Source organism: Cavia porcellus, unplaced genomic scaffold, assembly GCF_034190915.1.
Source record: "Cavia porcellus strain 051 isolate PalLab524CR breed Dunkin Hartley unplaced genomic scaffold, mCavPor4.1 scaffold_2, whole genome shotgun sequence".
Classification (NCBI taxonomy): domain Eukaryota; kingdom Metazoa; phylum Chordata; class Mammalia; order Rodentia; family Caviidae; genus Cavia; species Cavia porcellus.
In genome coordinates this window covers 64,293,814-64,315,243 of record NW_026947485.1, presented here as the reverse complement: position 1 = coordinate 64,315,243, position 21,430 = coordinate 64,293,814, and the positions used below count along the sequence as shown (strand labels likewise).

The 21,430-nt window shown below is 36.0% G+C and overlaps 1 protein-coding gene across 4 annotated transcripts in view; it reads right to left on the bottom strand.

The window, feature by feature from the left end:
- Samd9 (sterile alpha motif domain containing 9) overlaps nucleotides 1–21,430 on the bottom strand; it is a 69,674-nt gene that overhangs the window by 13,266 nt on the left and 34,978 nt on the right. For 2 of the 4 annotated variants that reach the window (XM_063242703.1, XM_013158445.2), the window contains 3 exons: nucleotides 20,985–21,088; nucleotides 8,594–8,636; nucleotides 266–346 (listed from right to left, as the gene is read on the bottom strand). The gene's annotated coding sequence lies outside the window, so the exon portion shown is untranslated. The remainder of the gene's footprint in view (nucleotides 1–265; nucleotides 347–8,593; nucleotides 8,637–20,984; nucleotides 21,089–21,430) is intronic. The other 2 variants (XM_063242706.1, XM_013158446.2) reach the window with 1 other exon arrangement.

Genomic DNA, 21,430 nt, shown 5'->3' with positions numbered 1-21,430 from the left:
CTGGGTCCTGGGCTCCTGGGACTCCTCTGGCAGTGTAGCTCTCTCCTTGGGCAGCAAGGGCCCCAGATTAAAGGAAGGTTACTGGGCGTGGCTCAGACAGGCTCCCCTCCAGCAATGATGCTCCCCAGATCGAAAAAAGGCCACCAGGCATGTCCAGGCAGGCCCGAAACTCAGTCTAGTGTGGCTGCAAGCCAGGTGGGTCCCCAACCACTTGGAGCAAGGATCTTAGACTCTCTTAGGGCTCGGATGGTGTGCAGGCACCCACCTCCTCGAGTGGTGAAGCTCCCCGGGCTGAAAGAAGGTCACTGGCCTCCACAGTGCAGCTCTGGAAAGATATTTCTCGTTCCTGGATAAGAAGAACCAACATAGTTAAAATAGCCATACTCCCAAAACTGTTATGCATATTTAACACAATCCTGATCAAAATAACATTAGTATATCTCATGGATCTAGAAAAAACATACCAAAAATTCATCTGGAACCAGAAGAAACCTAGAATACAAAAGGCAATTCTGGACAACAAAGGCAAAGCAGGAGGCATCACAATCCCTGACTTGAAATTATACTATAGAGCCACTGTGATAAAATTATCATGGTACTGGTAAATAAAAAGACCTGAAGATCAATGGAACAGAATAGAAGATACAGACACAACTACAAACACACTCAGCCACCTTACTGTTGACAAAGGGGTCAAATAAATTCACTGGAAGAAGACAGGCTCTTTAACAAGTGGTGTTGGAAAAACTGGCTCTCCACATCTTGAAAACTTAAAGTATACCCATTCCTTTCTCCATGCATTAAATTAAAGTCAAAATGAATGGAAGACAAAGTAGGTAGAAATCTTGAGGACATAGGGTAGACAGAGAGTTCATGAATAGAAATCAAAGTGCATAGGAAATACTTCTCATAATCAGCAACTGGGATCTCATCTTATTAAAAAGTTTTTGCACATCTTAAAAAAATCACCAACAGAGCTAAAAGAAAACCCATGGATTGGGAAAATATTTTTGTCAACTGTTCCTCAAACATACAGTGAACATATAATTAATTGAAAAAACCAGGGCCCCCAAATTTAAAGACTCTCTCCAAACTGGGCATCTGAGATGGATACACATTTCTCGCATGAAGAAATACAAATGGTAAATAAATATATGAAAAAATGTTCAACAGCACTCGTTATTCAAGAAATGCAAATTAAAACAACACTGAGTTCACATCTTACTCCAGAATGAATGGCTAATATCAAGGTATCAATGAATAATAAGTGCTGGAAGGGTTGTGGGGAAAGAGGAACACTTCTACATTTTTTCTGGGAGTATAGACCAGTAAGACCACTATGGAAATCAGTATGGAGATTCCTCTAATAATTAGGATTAGAGATTTAATACAACCAGTTACGCCCCTTCTGGATATTTTCCCAGAAGAATTGAAAACATTATATCCACCCATATTTATAGCAGCATAATTTGTAATGGCCAGATCTTGGAAACAACCCAAATGCTCATCAACTGAAGAATGGACAAAAAAGAAATGAAATAAATCAGACTCACATGTGTAAACACTATATTGTCTCCTTAGTATAAGAAACTGAAAGTAAATAAGATCCAAAAGTTACAATAGATATAGTGAAAGGGAATCTGCTCAAAGCGAAACCATATTGTTTGATCAATTTTGCATGACTTTATTTGATAACCTAAACAACTACTTTGAAGGTAACAATATACAGTATAACAACCCCTTGGGTAAAGATCCCAGGCACTTTCATAGAAAAGATCTTCCAGCCAATATGAGACAGGGTCTCACTGTATAGTGCTGGCTAGTCTTGAACTCACTTGTGTAATTCAGGCTGGCCTCAAACTCACAGTGATCAATAATAACCAATCAATAACAATAACAGCCATTGTTAAATTCCTATATCTTATTTTGAAATAATGTATTATTTCACTGTATCACTGTATCACTATTATTCATTTTTTGTTATCATTAGTCTTTTATTGATTTTTTTTGTACTGGGGATCGAACTCATGACTATATGCTTGCAAGACAGGTGCTGATGCCACTGCACTAAATCCCCAGCTCCATTTGGCTTTTTTGTTTGTTTGTTTACTTCATTCCTCTTCTATTTTTCTGTGCTTTTTTGTTTAAAATAAAAAATATGTAATACATATTATATATTATATTTGTAGTATGTATTATATACTAATATGTTATATATGCACAATATATAATATAACATATATTATAGATAATATATAATATATTGTAGATAACAGATAATGTATATCTTTAATATATTATATATCTATATTTTATGTCTATAATATATAATACATCTATAATATATCATTTATAATATATATCACAATAGATAATATATCATATATTATGCATTATATTAATATATAATTACCAATATATTTTTATAAATATATATATATATAATGAGTAAAGAATTATAAAGATATGGTTGTGAATATATACTATTATATATTTATAATTTATACATATAAATATCTATTATATATACACAAGATACATAATTATACTACTAATCTCAATTAGTTCATCAAAAAGAACAGCCTGTTCTTTCACTGATCTTTTTTATACCTATATCTTGTAATCTGAGCAACTATTGTGAAGATAACAATACATATTAATCATTATTAATCTCCTATTATTTTGTTTTGAAATTCTGTCTCATAATTTTTATTCTTTTTTCATTTTAAAGTAAAAAAGAATGATCAGGGAAGCTGAAAATTTTTATATGTAAATTTTTATAATATCAAGTGTTCATCCCAAGGACACTCCACATTGAGCTATATTCTCATCTCCTTAGTCCTTTTATTTATTTTATTAGTTTTATTTTGAGACAGGGTCTCATTAAGTTGTCTAGGCTGACCTCAAACTTGTGATCATCCTTCCTCAACTTCCTGATTAGCTGGGATTGTAGATGTGTGCCGTCAGACCCAGCTGAAACTTGAAATCTAGAACTATTCCAAAATCTTTAACCATCACAGACAAACACAAGCCCAATGAGGTAACACCACATCCCTTCTGGAATGACTAAAATTAAAAAGCTGGTAACACCAAATGTTGGTGAACATGTGGAGTTAATGAAATTTCCAGACATTTCTGATAGAAATATAAATTGTTTTTGCTACCTAGAGAAATGACTTGACAGTTCTTTATAATGTTAAATATGTACCTACTGTATGGTTCAGCAATTCTAATGAAAAGATTAAGGTACTGATGTGAAAGAAGCCATTACACAGAAAATATATTGTAGTATTCCATTTATGTGAAGTTTAAGAACAGGTAAAGTCAAACACGGTTACATGTTGACTGTCAGAGCTGGGTATTAAGGCTGCATAACTATAATCCTAGCTTTTGAGAGGCTGAGGCAAGAGGATCACTGTGAGTTTGAGGCCAGCCTGAGTTACACAAGTGAGTTCAAGACTAGCCTACACTATACAGTGAGACCCTGTCTCATATTGGCTGGAAGATCTTTTCTATGAAAGTGCATGGGATCTTTACCCAAGGGGCATAAGATTGGGTTACAACAATCCATCTCATAATTTATTTCTGTAAATTTGTACTTTAGCATAGTAGTAACCAGCTGTGCATCTCAGTAGCTGTGCCATTTGTGGGGGTTTTGTGTTTAGTCATTTGCTATGACAAACAGCAAGATGTGTGCACATGTGCAAGAGTGTCAAGTTGAGGTTTTTACCCTTATAATGTTCCACCTAAAATGCTTTGTGTATGTGTACCTGAGGCTTAAATGAGGAAAATAACACACAGTACTCTTCTGTTGTGTCATCATGTATTTTATCATGATGGAATGTGGGTGTGACTCACAGTATCTGTGCCTGGGGAAAGCAAAAACCCATCTGTGCATTCCATTTGGCAGATGAACTGCAAGGTATTTACAGGAGTTCCAAGTAGCAGCCAGTGAGTTTTTACTTACAAAATGCTCATTGCTAACTTTCTGTGCATTTATGATTTGTTTTTCTGACTGACATAGCCCAATTCAGTACAATGGCTCATGAAAAACCAGATTTGCAAGTTTGGATGTCAGAAATGAATCATCAATTACTCATGCATGGATGATGAAGATGATAATGACTTTGACATTGGCTATGTGAACCAAAGTTCCTATGACAATGAAATGGATCAAAAATCAACTGATAATAGACATAGGGATGGCAGACTTCCTTGATTCAGATGAGGAAGGAAGCAACAATATGAGTATATATTTGATTGGTTGAAAAGGTACAAAATGGTTACACAACCAAATGGAATGATCCAATGTTAGAACTAGGTTTGAAAATAAAGTGAGGGTCTTGGCAGGGGTGAAATGTGTTGGACCAAATGCTGGCACTGACATTCTGTATTGGTAATTGTAATGCTACAAGATGTTGTGAAATATGCAAATGCTGAAATAGAAATAAAATGTACTGTAGTACCAATAGCCATTCTTAAAAAGGTATTTCTATTAAGGTTTCATTTGTAGATCTGTTAGATAAACTGAATCAAACTTGCAATGAGCACATCAAAATTATTTCTGTAAAATTGTGCTGTACTATCTTAGGATTTTGTATTGGTATCATTTATTTCCTGAGAATTGGTAAACATCATGTGACTGAGGATTAAAAATGGCAAAAATATTTCTACTAACTGTGCAAACCTTGGGGATTAAAAAAATACTAAAACCATTAAAAAGAAATATATTTCTAAACTGAATAAACATTTGTATAATTGAACTGGAATCAGTTGTTTCCTAAACTACATATGGCCATCTTGAAATTATTTGTTCTTTTATATATTTAATTACTATGTGAAAGTCATAAAGACAAATTTACTGTGCCATCCTTCAAAAAGATATTTATTATTACAACTCACTGGCCAAGTTGAAAGCATATATGTGTCTGCTCTACTTAGTAGGGATTTCTCATGGTCATTGCAGGAGTGTGAAAAGCCAATGGAAAAATTAGGTGTGTACTTGAGGTTTGCAAAATAATAATGACTCTGAGGAGATTTGATTTCCTTCAGAACTGCCTGAGGTTTGATGACAAAACCACCCACAAAGAAAGGAAAGGAACTGACAATCTGGCTCCTAACTACTCACTATTTGAGAGATTTGTGGGCAATTGGCAAACAAGTTATATACTGTCTAAATACATGGCTATTAGGCCTGGGTCCCCTAGGATTGCCACCGCTGGGCCTGCCCCTTGGCCATGAACACCTGGGACACCCCAGCACAACCTAGCCACCTGGGACTGCCACTGCTGGGCCTGCCCCTCCACAGGAACACCTGGGACACCTGCAGTAGGACTGAGCCATCTTGGACTGCCACCACGGGCCAGTCCCTTGGATAACCCATTTACCTCCTGAACCTAGTACTGCAGTTGATCTTTGGATCCAACCCCCTCTCCCAGAACCTTGGACTACAGTGAATTTCTGTGCTGGCTGGGTGGGAGACTCAGAAATCCCTCACCCAAACAGAAGAGCTCAGCAGGCTTCAGTCAGTGTGGTGAGTTTACCCCTAAAATAGAGGTCTGCCGTGGGTAAGTAGGAGTGGAAGTGAAACCCCCTCCAACTGTAAGACCTTGATGAACCTTGCAAAAGAATGGGTAATCCCCTCCTTCACACAGAGAACATCAAACAGGTTGAGGAGTGCACCAATAAGGCCTCCATCAACTTGGAGAAAATTAAAAGAGTTTATGAGACCCCCAGTGACACAGTAGGGTCTCAGCTGATACAAACACTATAGACAGGGAGATCCAGTGACCTGTAACAACCTGAAGACACAGCAATAGCAGGAACTGAGAGTTGACCCACAACAATACTTCTAGGCTAATTAGCCCAGAAAGAATATAGGACTTAGCCAACAGGCCCTGTAGGAAGAATTCAGGTGACTGGCTCTCCTCTATATTGTGGTACCCAGCAATTGGACAAACATCAACCACACAGAAGGACCCTAAAATTCATACTATCAACAGTTGAGACTGTTGGGATTGAAAGACCAAATATTTACCTAAAAGGTAAAAATGACAAAATGAAAAGACAAATGCAATCTCAAACATTTAGTCCATCAGGAGCAAGTACAGGCAACATTGAAATAGATGACTTTAAAAGTCATACACCAAGAATCTCTGAAATTATAGCAAATGAAGTAAAGAAACAAATCCATGAGGCTATAGAGGAAGTCAAATTAGAAATAATGTCTTATGTAAAGACAGAAATAACAACTTTAGTAAATAAATTGCTCAATATAGCTATAAGAGATAAAGAGAAGAAATAGATAAAAAAAAAAACCCACGAGCATGGGGAATTGATTGAAACTTTGAATGAACAATGCAGAAAACAAGCAGAATCCATGAAAAAAATTCAAACAGATATCCAAGAAACAAAAAACTGTATTGAAAGCTGGCAAAACCATTTAAATGAAGCTGAGGATAGAATTTCAGACCTTGAAGAAAAGATTGCAGGTAGTGATCATGAAAGGGTAGAACATGTAAGAACAACAAAGAAGCATGAAATGACAATCCAGCAGCTTCAAGACAATGCCAAGAGAAATAAGACTAATAAGCATCAGTGAAGAGGCAGGAATCAATGCAAATGACATAACTATTCACAGAAGTAATAGCAGAAAATTTCCCACGGGGAAAAAAATCTAATATACACATAAGTGAGGCATACAGAGTGCCAAACAGTCACAACCAATATAAATCTATACTCAGGCATATAATAATTAAGATCCCAGACATACAGCATAAAAACAGACTACTAAAAGATGTTAGAGAAAAGACACAGCTCACCTATCAAGGAAAGCCTATTAGGATCATGGCAGACTTTTCAACATAAACCGTCAAGTTAAGATGAGCTTGGAGTGAGTTATTTCCAGCCCTGAAAGAAAACAACTTTCAACCAGACTGACGTACCAGCAAAACTGTCCTTCAAATTTAATGGAGAATCAAGATACTTCGATGACAAAGAACAACTAAAGGAATTCATCTCCACCAAACCAACCCTAGAAAGAGTACTGACAGACATGCTAGATAGAGATAAAAATGACCACAATCTACAGAACAACAGAAAGAAACCACCTGGCAGGACAAGAAATTAAACAAGGGAGAAAAGCAGGAAACCAACAGCAGGAACACAACATGGCAAAATCAAGCCAGTACATATCAATGATATCCATAAATATAAATGGGATCAATTCATCTATCAAAAGAAACAAATTGACAAAATGAATCAAGAAACATGATCCCACAATACGCTGTGTACAAGAAACACATCTGACTCAAAAAGAAACTCATAGATTAAAAGTCAAAGGGTGGAAAACAGTATTCCATGCAACAGGAACCTAGAAAAAAGCAGGGGTAGCTATTCTGTTTGCAGACAAAGTGAACTTCAAATCTAAAATGATTAAAAGAGATAAATAAGGCCACTACGTACTTGTAAGTGGAAAACTACAAGAGGAAGAATGAAAAATTATAAATATATGCACCAAATACAGTAGCACCCAGCTATATAAGACAAATACTAATGGACATGAAAAAACCAAATGCACAAGAACACAATTGTAATAGGAGACCTTAACACTCCACTGTCACAAAGACATAGATCACTAGACAAAAACTCAGCAAAGAAATAACAGAACTGAATCAGAACTGTGAGCAAATGGACTTAGTGAATGTTTACGCAGTGTTCCACTCAACCACATCAGAATACATTCTTCTAAGCTGCACAGGGGACATTCTCCAAAATAGACCATATATTAACCCATAAAGCGTGCTTAACTAAATGCAAAGGAAGTAAAATTATCCCATGCATAATATCTGATCATAACGCACTAAAATTGGAAATCAATGGCAAAAAACCTGCAAAACCTGCATAAATACATGGAAATTAAATAACAACCTTCTAAATAACCAATGGGTTACAGATAAAATTACAGAAGAAATGAAATAATACCTAAAATACAATGAAAATGCAGATGGAACATACATTATGGGATGCAATGAAAGCAGTCCTAAAAATTATATATATATATATATATATATATATATATATATATATATATATATAAAACAATCAATAGCTATATCAAGAAAATGTAATAAACACAAATAAATAACCTAATGCTACATCTCAAGCTTCTAGAAAAGGAAGAGCAAGTCAAACCCAAAGCTCATAGAAGAGAGGAAATTGTAAAGATTAGAGCAGAAATTAATGCAATTAAAACTAAAAAATTACAAAGAATTAATGAACCAAAGAGCTGGTTTTTTGAGAGAATAAGCAAAATTGATAAACCCCTGGCCAACCTTATCAAGAAAAAGAAAGAAAAAAACTCAAATCCATGCAATAAGGACTAAAAAGAAGGAAACTACTATAGATCTCATGGAATTTCAAAAGATCATGAACACCTACTTTGAAAATCTCTACTCACATAGGGTGGAAAACACAGAGGAAATGGACAGATTTCTAGGAACCTATGAACTACCAAAGTTCAATCAAGAAGACATAGCAATTTTGAATAACCCAATATCAGCTACTGAAATTGAAAATGTGATTAAAAACTTACCAACAAAGAAAAGCCCAGGTCCTGATGGATTCACTGCTCAATTCTATAAGAAATTTAGAGAAGATTTAATGCCATACTCCTTAAGCTGTTCAATGAAACTGACAGAGAATTAGTCTTCTCTAACTCATTCTTGGAGGCAAGTATCACATTAGTAAATATGAAATTGTCCTTCTAGTATAAAAATAATAACAACTGACAATAATGGGATACAAAATGTATAATAGATATTTTAAAAATGAAAGGAATGAAAGTGCTCTAAAGGATATAATGGTTTGTATAGTGTGTAAGATAGGTGACCATATTACTAAATTTCTATTAGATCACTGAACCCAAGAGATTGTATTGTCAATGTTTGAATAGCCCTTTTTATGCTTTGATTTTATAACTTTGACAACTACTGTTAAGATGACAATATGTATCAACTAGTGATTTTATGATGTTAATTTTTTTAATTCTGTATTCTACTTTTTTCTCATTTTTTCTATTTTTCTTTTAATTTTCTGTTCCTTTTTTTAAACAAAAATTTAAAAATACATGGCTATTGATGACTGTCTTGCAGAATTTTGTGGTCAGTGTAGGTTCAGGCATTATGTACCTCCAAAATCTTCAAAACATGGCATAAAAACTTTGCCCTTGTAGATGCAAAGACTCACTACACTTTCAGTTTAGAAATTTATCCTGGAACTCAGCCACCAGGTCCTTATTCAGATAGTAAAAAATACAAATGATGCTGTGAACAGACTTGTTGCTCCTATCTCCTAAACTAATTGGAATATGATGTTCAACAATTGGTTTATCATTGTCTGCCTGACATTACATTTGGTTAACAGAGCACATGTTAACCAGCCAGGGGCTGTACCCAGGAGCAAAGCAGAAATTCCAATTGAAATGTAATTTCAAAGCAGAGACTTGTGTAGCACAACCTTTGGATTTCAGAAAGATATAGCATTGGTCTCATATGTGACAAAGAAAAACACACTGGTACTGTTCACATCAGCATTTCACCATGGTGGAAATATTGATAGGTAAGTCTTAACAAAATGAAAGCCTCCTGAGTGCTGGGATTACAGTCATGCACCACAACATCTGGCACCAGCAAAGTTTATTTCCGTGGTAGACTTTTGTTTGCGTTTACATTGTAGTTCACATAGGTGTTTATTTTTGATGTTATCTTTTAGGTTTTGTAGGCAAGTAAACAGCTGATGTGGAAATGAGGTCTATTCTAAGCACTCTTACATGTTTGACACTTTATTTTGTTGATGTCTGTTTTCCTACTTGTGCACATTGTACAATACAGTAGAAAGTTCCTGGCAAAACAGGAAGACAAGAGAGGTGACAAGAATGGCCTGCTATGTGGGAAAGGAAAGCTATATACATGTGCTCTCAGTGTAAGTGACATGCGTACATGGAGCATGAAGTTGCCATGTTGGAAGCTGCTTTAGGTGTGACAGTTGAAGCAAAGCTTATTTCTGTGGTAGAGTTCTATTTTCACTGTAGTTCATGTAGAAATTTATTTCTGATGTTATCTTTTAGATTTTGTAAGCAAGCACACAGTGGGTGTGAAAGTGTTGATATTTATTCTAAATGCACAATACACATTAAGAACTTAATACTTTATTTTATTGACATTTTATGTTCCTGTTAACTACAAATTGCATAATACAATAAGGACAAAACAGCAAGACCAATGAAATATAAAAAGTATCCTACAAAAGGCAAAACACATGTGCTGTCAGTATAAGCAACATGTATGTATGGAGCATGCTGTTGTCCTCTGTGCAGACTGCTTTAGGTGTGACAATCAAAGTGCAGATTACTTACTTGTAAAGCACTATTAGTATTTTTATTGCCACTCATATAAGAATGTATTTCTTTTGTTAGTTTTTAGACTTTATACACCATAAAACTGTTGATGTTGAAAATGTTGATGCTTTTTTATAAACAATAAATATTAAAAATTCAATACTTTATTTTTATAGTTTTTTCCATTAAGTATTCATTGTTTAATAAAATTCATAAAATTCAAATTGATAATTAATCAATAGAAATATTCTAAAGAATAAATGTGGATCTGGCAGATCCATGTTTCTGTACCTTAATGACAAAATTAGTCTTAGGTTCTGAGGGCTAAATCTGATTTTACATTATTAAATTACATCACCATGTGTTAAAATGAAGTCATTTAAAACAAAGAATAATTTCACAAATTAAAATATTACTAATATTGGATGAATAAAACACTACATTACATATTCATTACCTTGCAATTTGAAGTTATATTTCATATTTATTTATTTTTCTTTTAGAAAACTGAAATCTCACATAATTTAATAGCTAATAAAGTTTTAAAAGTTTAGCTCTGTATGTTATTTCCAGCTATGACTACTCTACAATGCCTAAGGTTTTGAGTTATATAGGTCAGAATCATAAAGGCCTATAAAAAAAGGCCTATGAAACTTTCAAACCAGGGCTGGGAATTTAGCTCAGCTGTGTAAGCGCCTGCCAATTATAAGACTGTAGAACAAAGTGAGGAACACATATGTAGTACTTCTAGGAAGCTCCCAGGAGTGAAGGATAGCATAAAAGAAGAGCAGTCACCACAGAAAATTTTTATGGTAGGTTTCTGCAATAGCCTGTGCAGAGTTTCTCAGACACACTGTGTACTTTTCATTTTTCCTTTGATCCAAGTTTGCTCTGCGGAGCTGGTTTCTCCCATACCCTTCCCCCCTGCACATTTCAGATAAACTTTTGGCACCATTATTCTTGTAGGAAGTTACTGAAGCTGGAAATTGATCACATGTGCAGGGATGGGTCATGGCTATCCCCAAAACAGACAGCACCATGTGAAGAAGCTGCTTCAGCCCAGAAAAACACAAGCCCTTAGACAATACAAGCAATGGGTTGCTAGGCAAAGCGATAGCAACACATGACATTGTGTTGCTAAATATATAAATAAATGCCCCTACAGTGAAGAGGAAGTTCCTTTCCTCCCATCCAGAGAGTAAGGGCTCCATTTGATCCCAGGTTTTGTCTCTTCTTTATTTTCTCACCCTGTCATGGTCCTTCACCCCAGGAACCTCTGGAGCCAAGTGAGTCATGGCAGCTTGTCTCATCTAATTCTTTACTAGAGGCAAGAAGAACTTGAGCTAGCTTGCCCACAGCTGGGCAGCATCCGTGAGGCCGATGGGGACCAGAAGTCTGTGCCCAAGGATCTGCAGTGATCCAGGAACCTTTGGTGAGGCTCTTTGGGGGCTAAGAAGCTACACTCAGTAGCCCATCCACACCTAGACAGCATCTATGAGGCTCACAGGGACTGAGAGTCTGTGCCCAGAGACCCTAAGTGATCTGGGAACACTCAGTGAGGCTCTTGGATACCAGGAAGCTGTGTCCAGGGGTACAGCCACACACTCAGACAGCATCTCTGATGCCCTTGGGGACTGAGAGTCATCTGTGCACAGTGACCTGCAGCTATCCAGGAGCCCTTAGTGAGCCCTACAAGGACTGCAAAGCTGCATTCAGTGACCTGTCTACACTTAGTAACCCTCAGTGAGGCTTGCAGGGATTGAGAAGCTGCACTCAGTGATCCACCCATAATCAGGAACCCTTTGTGAGGTTTGCAGGGACTGGGAAGCTGTGCCCAACAATCTGCCCACACCCAGAAACTATCCCTGAGGGAAATAGGGACTGGGAGCCTGGGCCCAGTGTCTTGTAGTTATCTGGGAACTCTCAATGAGGCCTGCTAGGACTGGGAGTCTGTGCCCAATGGCCCATCCACACCTGGGAACCATCTCTGAGGCCCTCAGGGACTAAGAACCTGTGCCCAGTAACCTGTAATCATCTGGGAACCCTCAGTGAGGCCTGGGGGACTGAGTGTCTGCTCCCAGTGACCTGGATCCAACAGAAACCCTCAATGAGGCCTTCTACTAGACAGTTCACCAGAACAAGAGGCAACTAGGAATTGGCATCTGGATGATTCAGAGGAACACAGGAAAGTGCTAAAATGAAAGATAAAAGGCCAGGAGACATAGACATGAGTGAATCTAGAAATAACACACTTGAAACCTCTCAAATGATAGCAACAGAAATAAAGAAACAACTCTAGGAAACTGTAAAGGAAATAAGATCAGAAATAGTAAGCTAAAAACATAAATGATAAACATGATGAAAGTAGTGGTGAATATATCTAAAGAAGATATTGATTAAAAAATAGAGGAGCACAGAAAAGTGATGGAAACCTTGAATGAACAATACAAGAAACAATTAGAATACATGAAACAGATTCAAGGAAATATTCAGGAAATAAAAAATTCCACTGAAAGCTGGCAAAACCATGAATAGAAATGAAGACAGATTCTTAGACCTCAAAGACATGATTGCAGCTCATGAAAGGAAACAGCTCTTAAAAATAATGAGAAATCAAGAAATAATTCAACAGTGGCAAGATGATGCAAAGAGAAGCAGTATAAGGCTCATAGGTAACAATGTAAAAGAAGGAGAAAACACAAATGACATACAAAGATTATTTGCACATGTAATAGCAGAAAACTTCCCAAATATGGGATTAGAATTTGACATACAGGTAAGTGAGGAATATAGAGAACTCCAATAGCCATAACCAAAATAAATCTACATCCATACATATAATAATCAAGATCCAGCATAAGAACAGAATATTCAAATTCAGCATATGAACAGAATATTCAAAGTGGCTAGAGAAAAGAAACAGGTGATGTATGAAGGAAAGCCTATCAGAATCATGCCAGACTTCTCAATACAAACTATCATGTCAATAAGAGCATGGAGTGAAGCATTTCAAGTACTGAAACAAAACAACTTCCAACCCAGATTGATGTACCTGCAAAACTATCTTTTAAAATCAATGGAGAAATAAGATACTTCCACAACAAGGAACAACTGAAAAACTTCATGGCCACCCAACCAATCCTACAAAGAGTACTGAAAGATATTCTAGAAAGAGAGAGAAATGACCACAATTCCAAGAACAACAACAGAAATAAAAACAAGCAACTAAAAATCAGGACAAAAAATTAAACAGAGGGATAAAAGTAGGAACCAACAACAGAAAGATAACATGACAAAGATAAGCCAATAAATATCAATTATAACCATTAATGTCAATAGCCTGAATTCACCAATCAAAAGAAAGAAATGAACAGAATGGATCAAGAAATAAAACCCAACAATTGATGTATACAAGAAACACATTTAGCTCAAAAGAAAAGCCATAGACTGAAAGTCAAAAGATGGAAAACAATACTCCATGTGACATGAACCCAGAAAAAAGCAGGGGTAGTGATTCTATTTGCAGACAAAGTGAACTTCAAACCAAAAATGATCAAAAGAGATATAGACGGTCACTACATACTGGTTGGGGAAAACCTTCAAGAGGAAGGGATAGCAATCATAAACATATATGCACCAAATATGGGAGCATCCAGCTATGTAAGCAAATGTTAATACATGAAAAATAAAATCAGCAATAATACAATCATAACAGGAGACCTTAAGTGTCCATTATCACAAAGAGATAGATCAACTAGACAAAAAATCAGCAAAGAAGTAACAGAACTGAATCAAACTTATGAACAAATGGACTTAGTTGATATGTACCCAGTATGCTACCCAACAACATCAGGATATACATTCTTTTCAACTGCACATGAAACATTCTCTAAAATAGACCATATGCCACCCACAGGACATGTTCAAGTAAGTTGAAATTATTCCATGCATATTATCTGACCATTGTGCCATAAAATTGGAAATTAATGAGAAAAGAAATTGTAAAAACTACATAAACACTTGGAAACTAAATAATACCCTTCCAAATAATCAATGGGTTGTACAGGAAATTAAAGAAGAAATTAAACACTACCAACAAACAAAAATGCAATTACAATTTATGTGATCTTGTGAGATGCAATGAAAGCAGTCCTTAGAGGGATATTTATTGGGGTGAATTCTCATATCAGGAAAACAGAATGAACACAAAAAACAACTTGATGCTATACTTCAAACAACTATAAAAAGAAGAGTAAGTCAAGCCCAAAGATCATACAAGGGAGGAAATTATAAATCTCAGAGCAGAAGTTATTGCAATTGAGACTAAGAAAATAATACAAAGAATTAATGAGTTGAAGAGTTGGTCCTTTGAAAGAATGTATAAAATTGATGTCCTTAGCCAACTTTATCAAAAAAAAAGGAAAGAAAAAACTCAAGTTCATGCAATAAGGAAAGAAAATGGTAAAATCACTACAGATCCTATGGAAATACAGAAGATCATCAATATTATTATGGTTTATGTCAGATGGCACCCTCAAGTCTCATGCAATCATGGAGATGGCTGAATCTAACATTTGTAATTAGTTCATTGTCCAGTGCTCAAATTGATGGCATGAGTGCTACATATGCACAGAGATGGAGTCAGTATAAGATGTAATTTGTGGGAAGAAGGCATATCTTTCTCTTTTACTGTTTGTGCTTTGCTGTTTGACGTGGCATGTACCATTGCCCCTCAGGCATGTCATTTTGCCTTGGATCCAACTGAGTATGGACTGAAACCTCCAATCTGTAAGAAGCAAATCTTCCCTTTCCTAACTTTGGGCATCAGGCTTTTTGTCTCAAAAATGAGAGAGAAAAGTAACTAAAGACAGAATTTGGTACCAGAGGTGGGGTCATTGCTATTGACTGTACTTGACCATGTGGTTCCAGAGCCTTTGGAAATGGCTTATGGAAAGAGTTTGAGAAGGTTTGAAGATGTTGCCTGAAAAAGTGGCACTGGAACAGCTTCGGCTGTTCTGTAGGAGATTCTAGTCAGAGCTCAGGAGACCAGAAGGTTCATAGAAAGCCTGCCAGTAAAGACCAGGCTCAAGAGATTTCTGCTGGAATGAAGGACCACATTGATTGTGGGACTTCACATGATGTGTGTTATGGCTTGACAGGAAATTTGTCTGCATTTTGCTCATGTCCAGAGACTTTGCCTGAGCTTGAGATTAAGGGTGATGGATGGATTAATCTGGCAGAAGAAATTTCAAGGCAATTAAAGGTTGAAGTGTTGACATGGCTATTGTTGGGGGCTTTTAGCCAGATTTATGTTGCAAATCAAGGGCAAAGAGTCCAACAGGATGATTCAAACATTATGAGTTTGATCAGAAACCAAGATAGAGCTAAGACCTCAATTGCTAAAAAGGAACATAAAAATAAAAAAGATGGCTTGAGGCATCCTGAGAAGAAATGGGTCTCCACTCTTTGTAGTCACAAAACTGCAAAAGTAAAAGACTTTCTCTGGAGGAGAAAGCTGCAGAGCACCAGGTTCCACAGTGGTGACGGAGGCTACAGGAAGTTCCAAAATGGTGGAGGCCACACCAGATTCCAGAATGGCAATAACATAGAGAAGCTGTTCCTCATAGTCAGGTTCAAAGAGTTCAGCGGTCCATGCACTCAACCCCAATAGCCAAGGGAGAGAAAATCCTGGCTACTGCTCTAGCTGGCAGTTGTACTTTGTCAGCATCTACGTGGCACTGGTTTCAGGCAAATGAAAAATGCATGAGTTTTGAGGTTAAGGAAGCTTCCACCCCAAATTTAGAAGGCCTAGGGGGCCAAGCAGTGTACCCCTGAGAGGGCAATATGTAGAGCTGTGAGTGAAAAGCCAAAGATACAGTGGAGACTCCAGAAGTTTGAAAAAGCCAGGAACATGGATCATCCAAGGAAAGCTACAAAATTGAGCAGAGGGGCCTTAAGAGAAAAGCTGTAGGAGCTGAAATCCCTGGAAGTGCCATGGTGGTGGAATCACTCAAGCCTTTTGCACCTTACATCCAGACTGCTTCTGATGCTGAGCATGGAACTCCAAGACTTAATGTTTGCTCTGCTGGATTTTGGACCTGTTTTGGTTCCAATGCTTTGTATTCCTGTTTGGAACCTTTGTAATGGTAATATTTATCTTGTAGCATTGCATATTGGAAGTGTTTAACCTTGTTTTTGTTTGTACAGGGGCTTACAACAAAGGGTTTGCCTTAAGTCTCAGGGGAGACTTGGGACTTGGAAGTTTCAGCAATGCTGGAACTGTTAGGATTTTGGCAACTCTTGGAGATAGACTAAATGTCTTTTGTATAAAAGATGTACATGAGTCTTTGGGGGTTAACAATGGAATGTTATGGTTTATGTCAGATGACTCCCCCTAAGTCTCATGCAATCATGGACATGCTTGAATCTAACATTTGTGACTGGCTCGTTGTCTAGTATTCATACTGATGGTGTGAGTGCTACACCTACCCAGGGGTAGAGCCAGCATATAGTGTAACAGTGCGAAGAATGCATGTTTTTCTCTTTTTCTGTTTGTGCTTTGCTGTTTGAGGTGGTCATGAATCACTGTTCCTCAGCCATGTTATTTTGCTTTGGCGCCAACTGAGTATAGACTGAAACCTCCAATCTGTAAGAAATAAACCTTCCCTTCCCTAACTTTGTATGTTAGGTTCTTTATCTCAACACAAGAGAAAAATAACGAAGACAAATACCTACTTTGAAAACCTTTACTTTCATAAGTTTGCTAACACGATTGAAATGGACAGATTCTTAGAAACATATGAATTACCAAAGCTGGACTGAGAATATGTAAAACTTCTTAATAATTCAATTTAAGTTAATGAAAGAAAAATATAATTAGAACCTTACCAACAAAGAAAAGTCCAGGTCTTGATAGATTCACAGCTGAATTCTATAAGAAATTTAGGGAAGACTTTAATGCTATCACTACTCAAATTCTTCAGTGAAATTGAAATGGAAGCAATTCTCCCCAACTCATTCCTGGAAGTATTACCCTACTACCAAAACTAGAGAAAGACTCAACCAAAAAAGAGAAATACAGGTCAATCACCCTAATAAACATAGACGTAAAAACCCTCAATAAAATACTGGTAAACAGAATGCAGCAAATCATCAAGAAGATTATACATCATGACCAAAGGGGATTCATCCCAGGAATGCAGAGGTGATTCAATATAAGCATATCAGTAAATCTAGTACGTCATATCAAAAGAGCCAAGAACAAGAATCAGATTGTTATCTCAATAGATGCAGAAAAAGATTTTGATATATCCAACATTCATTCATGACAAAAACCCTACAGAAAATTGGAATATATGGTCTTTACCTCAATCTGATAAAAGCCGTATACAATAAACCAACAGCCAACATCTTAATTAATGGACAAAAACTGAAAGCTTTCATCCTAAAATCAGGAAACAAGACAAGGATGTTCCTTTTTTTCTTTCTTTCTTTTTCTTTTTTTTTTTTTTTTTTTTTGGTACCAGGGATCCAACACATAACTGTGCACTTGCTAGACAGGTGCTTATGCTGCTGAGCTAAATTCCCAGCCTACCGCTCCTTCAGCATAGTTCAAAATAGTTTCAGTGTAGTTCTAGAAACATTGCCAGAGCAATTAGAAAAGGGAGGGAAATAAAAGGAATAAGGATAGGAAAAGAAGAAGTTAAAGTATCATTATTTATAGATGACATGATACGTGACATAGAAGACCCTCAAAACTCCACTGACAGACTTCTATGTGTAATAACCATATACAGTATTGTAGCTGGATACAAAATCAATATTCAAAAATCAATAGTATTCCTGTACATAAACAAAAAACTCACTGAGAGAGAAATAAGGGAAACCATATCTCTCACAATAGCACCCCCAAAAATGAAATACTTAGGAATCAATCTAACAAAGGAAGTAAAACAGCAATACATTAAAAATTACATTACTCTGAAAAAAGAAATCAAAGAGAATTTCAGAAAATGGAAAGATATTCCTTGTTAATGGATAGGAAGAGCAAACATTGTGTGAAAATGGCCATTTTCCCAAAGTTGTTATACAGATTTAATGTGATTCAAATCAAAATACTATTAGCATAACTCACAGATCTAGGGAAATTATTCTTAAAATTCATTTCTAACCAGAAGAGACAATTCTGAGCAACAAAGCTAAGGCAGGAGACATCACACACAATTACTGACCTGAAATTATATTACAGTCACTGTATTAAAATCAGCATGATACTACCAATAAAACAGATCTGAAGGTTAATGGAACAGAATAGAAGATACAGACACAACTACAAACACGCTCAGCAGCCACCTTATCATTGACAAAGAGGTCAAATAAGTTCACTGGAAGAAAGACAAGCTCTTTAATAAGTGGTGCTCAAAAAAAAAACCAGGCTTTCCACATGCCAAAAACTAAAACTAGACCTATTTCTATCACCATGCACTAGACTGAAGTCAAAATGAATCAAAAATCTAAATATTAAAACAGAAACACTAAATCTGCTGGCAGATTAACATAGATAGAAACTTGGAAGATATAGGGGTAGGTAGAGAGCTCATGAACAAAAACCAAACTCCACAGGAAATACTTCCCAGAATGAACAACTAGGATCTCATTTATTAAAAAATTTCTGCACATCAAAAGAAATCTCCAACAGAGTGAAAAGAAAGTCCATAGATTGGGAAAAAATCTTAGCCAACTCTCCTTCAGACAAAAGACTTCTATCTAGAATATATAAAGAAGTAAAAAAAGATCAGGACCCCAAAATTCAAAGACCTAATCTAAAAATGGGCATCTGAGATGAATACACACTTCTCAGATGAAGAAATACAAATGGTAAATAAACGTAGGAAAAAATGTTCAGCATCATTGGTCATTAGAAAATTGCAAATTAAAACCACACTGAGATTCCATCTCACTCCAGAAAGAATGGCCAAGATCAAGAAATAAACCAATAACAAATGCTGGATTGGTATGGGGAAGAAGGAACTGCTCTTCATTCTTGGTGGGAGTATAGGCAACCACTGTGAAAATCAGTGTGGAAGTTCCTCAGAAAGCTAGGATTAGATGTCTCATTTGACCCAGCTATCTCGCTTCTGGGCATTTTCCAAGAATAACTGAAAATATCATACTACAGTGATATATGTGCACCCAAGTTTATAGCAGAACAACGAAATAGCCAAATAATAACCCAAATGCCCACCAACCAAAGAATAGATAAAAATGTTACAGTATTTGTATACGATGGTGTACTACTCAGCTATAAAGAAGGATCACATTGGGGCTTTTATATGTAAATGGATGAGACCATACTCATAATTGAAATAAATTAGACTCATATGTATAAATATTATATTGTCACCCTGGGGTAAGAAATTGAAAGAGTACATAAGATACAAAACCTACAATAAATACTGTGAAAGAGTAAGAAACTGCTCAAAAGGGAAAAATAACTGGGATGGGGAAAGCAGAAAAGAAAGAAGGGAAAAGAAAGAGGACATAAATTTGTTTATATGTATATATGTATATATGTATAAAATAGCTAAGACAATTATACTGCTAGTTCTATTAGTTTTTGAAAAAGACCAGTTAATATATGATTAGATCAATTTTTCATGTCTGCATCTGGTAATCTAAGCAACTCTTTTGAACATAGCAATATACAATATTACTGACATTGTTAAATTCCTATCATCTTATTTTGAAAGCCTATATTGTTATTGTTTTGGGCTTTTGTCCTTCGTGTAATTGTTTGTATCTCTTTTGTTTATTGTTTTTCTTTTCTATGTTTCTTCTCTTTAAAATATAAAAAAACCTGGAATACTTTTGATTGCTGAGTAATTTCTAAAGAAACTATCCTCTAACCTGTATACAACCAGTATAAAAAAAGGGAACAACAAATTTTTAGTTAATTGAGCACACATAAATTTATAAACTGTCAGGTTAACTGTGGCATTTTCCAGCTTTGGTAAAAGGAGTCAGTGATTAGTTTCTTATTTGAAAATGCAATCCTCGTATACTCTTATATTAGTTTACTAATATAAACTAGTGTTGTGTCTGACTTTGGGGTAAGTCAGACACAAACCTCTGATTCTTGGCAGGAACATAAAGCTTCCATAATTCCAAGGTCTTATAGTTATCTGTTACTCTCTGTCTCTTGTAGATTTATCTCATTTGACACTAGTACCTGAGAAGTTTTCAGAGTTCTGTTTTCTAAACTGCTGATTCCTTGGAGTATGTGGTGATTAATGTAAACTTTCAGATTTTCATTTTCTTTTCTTTGTGAAGATACAATTATGCTGTGGGGAACTTTATCCATAAAAATACTTCTAAGCTTTTAAAGATGCAAATAATTTATGGAATGCTGACTCATTTTGAACTAATACAAAATAAGACATGTATGGTAGCAACAAATAGTTTAGAAGTTCTAGCCTTAGAATATTGTTAGTTTTGGCTAAGGGATACTTGACAATTTTCTAAGTGCAAAGTACATTCAATATGCTGCTAGTATACATGCTAAGGCTATTATAAAAGATATTATACTTACCCAGATTTTCAAATTTCTTCTATGTAAAAAGGGGAAAAAACAACCTTTTTTGAAGATCTGATGTCTTGATCCCAAGATACCAGATGCTTTGTGTTTTCTTCCTCCTGTGATGTTAGAAATTTTTTCTTTATTTTTGTTGTAATACAAGCTTGTATATCCTTTACTTCCTCCTGGGTGCTAGCTCTAGTTGGCCAAGAAAAAAAAAAGTGGGTGTGCCTGGTATGTGAAGAGAAGAATGAATTATGACTAGATTTTAGTTTCGTTTCCCAGCTCTGAGAAGAGCCTTTTCCCTGAAGCGCTTCTTTGTAGTAACTACACCACCTTCTGGTGGTTTTAGTTAAAAATCTAAAGAGTTCACGTCTACTCTGCCTTAACTGATCCTTTGGGAATACTGCCTTGCTTTTCTTATCCTTCTTTCATAAAAATATTGTTTTAGTCCATTTTCT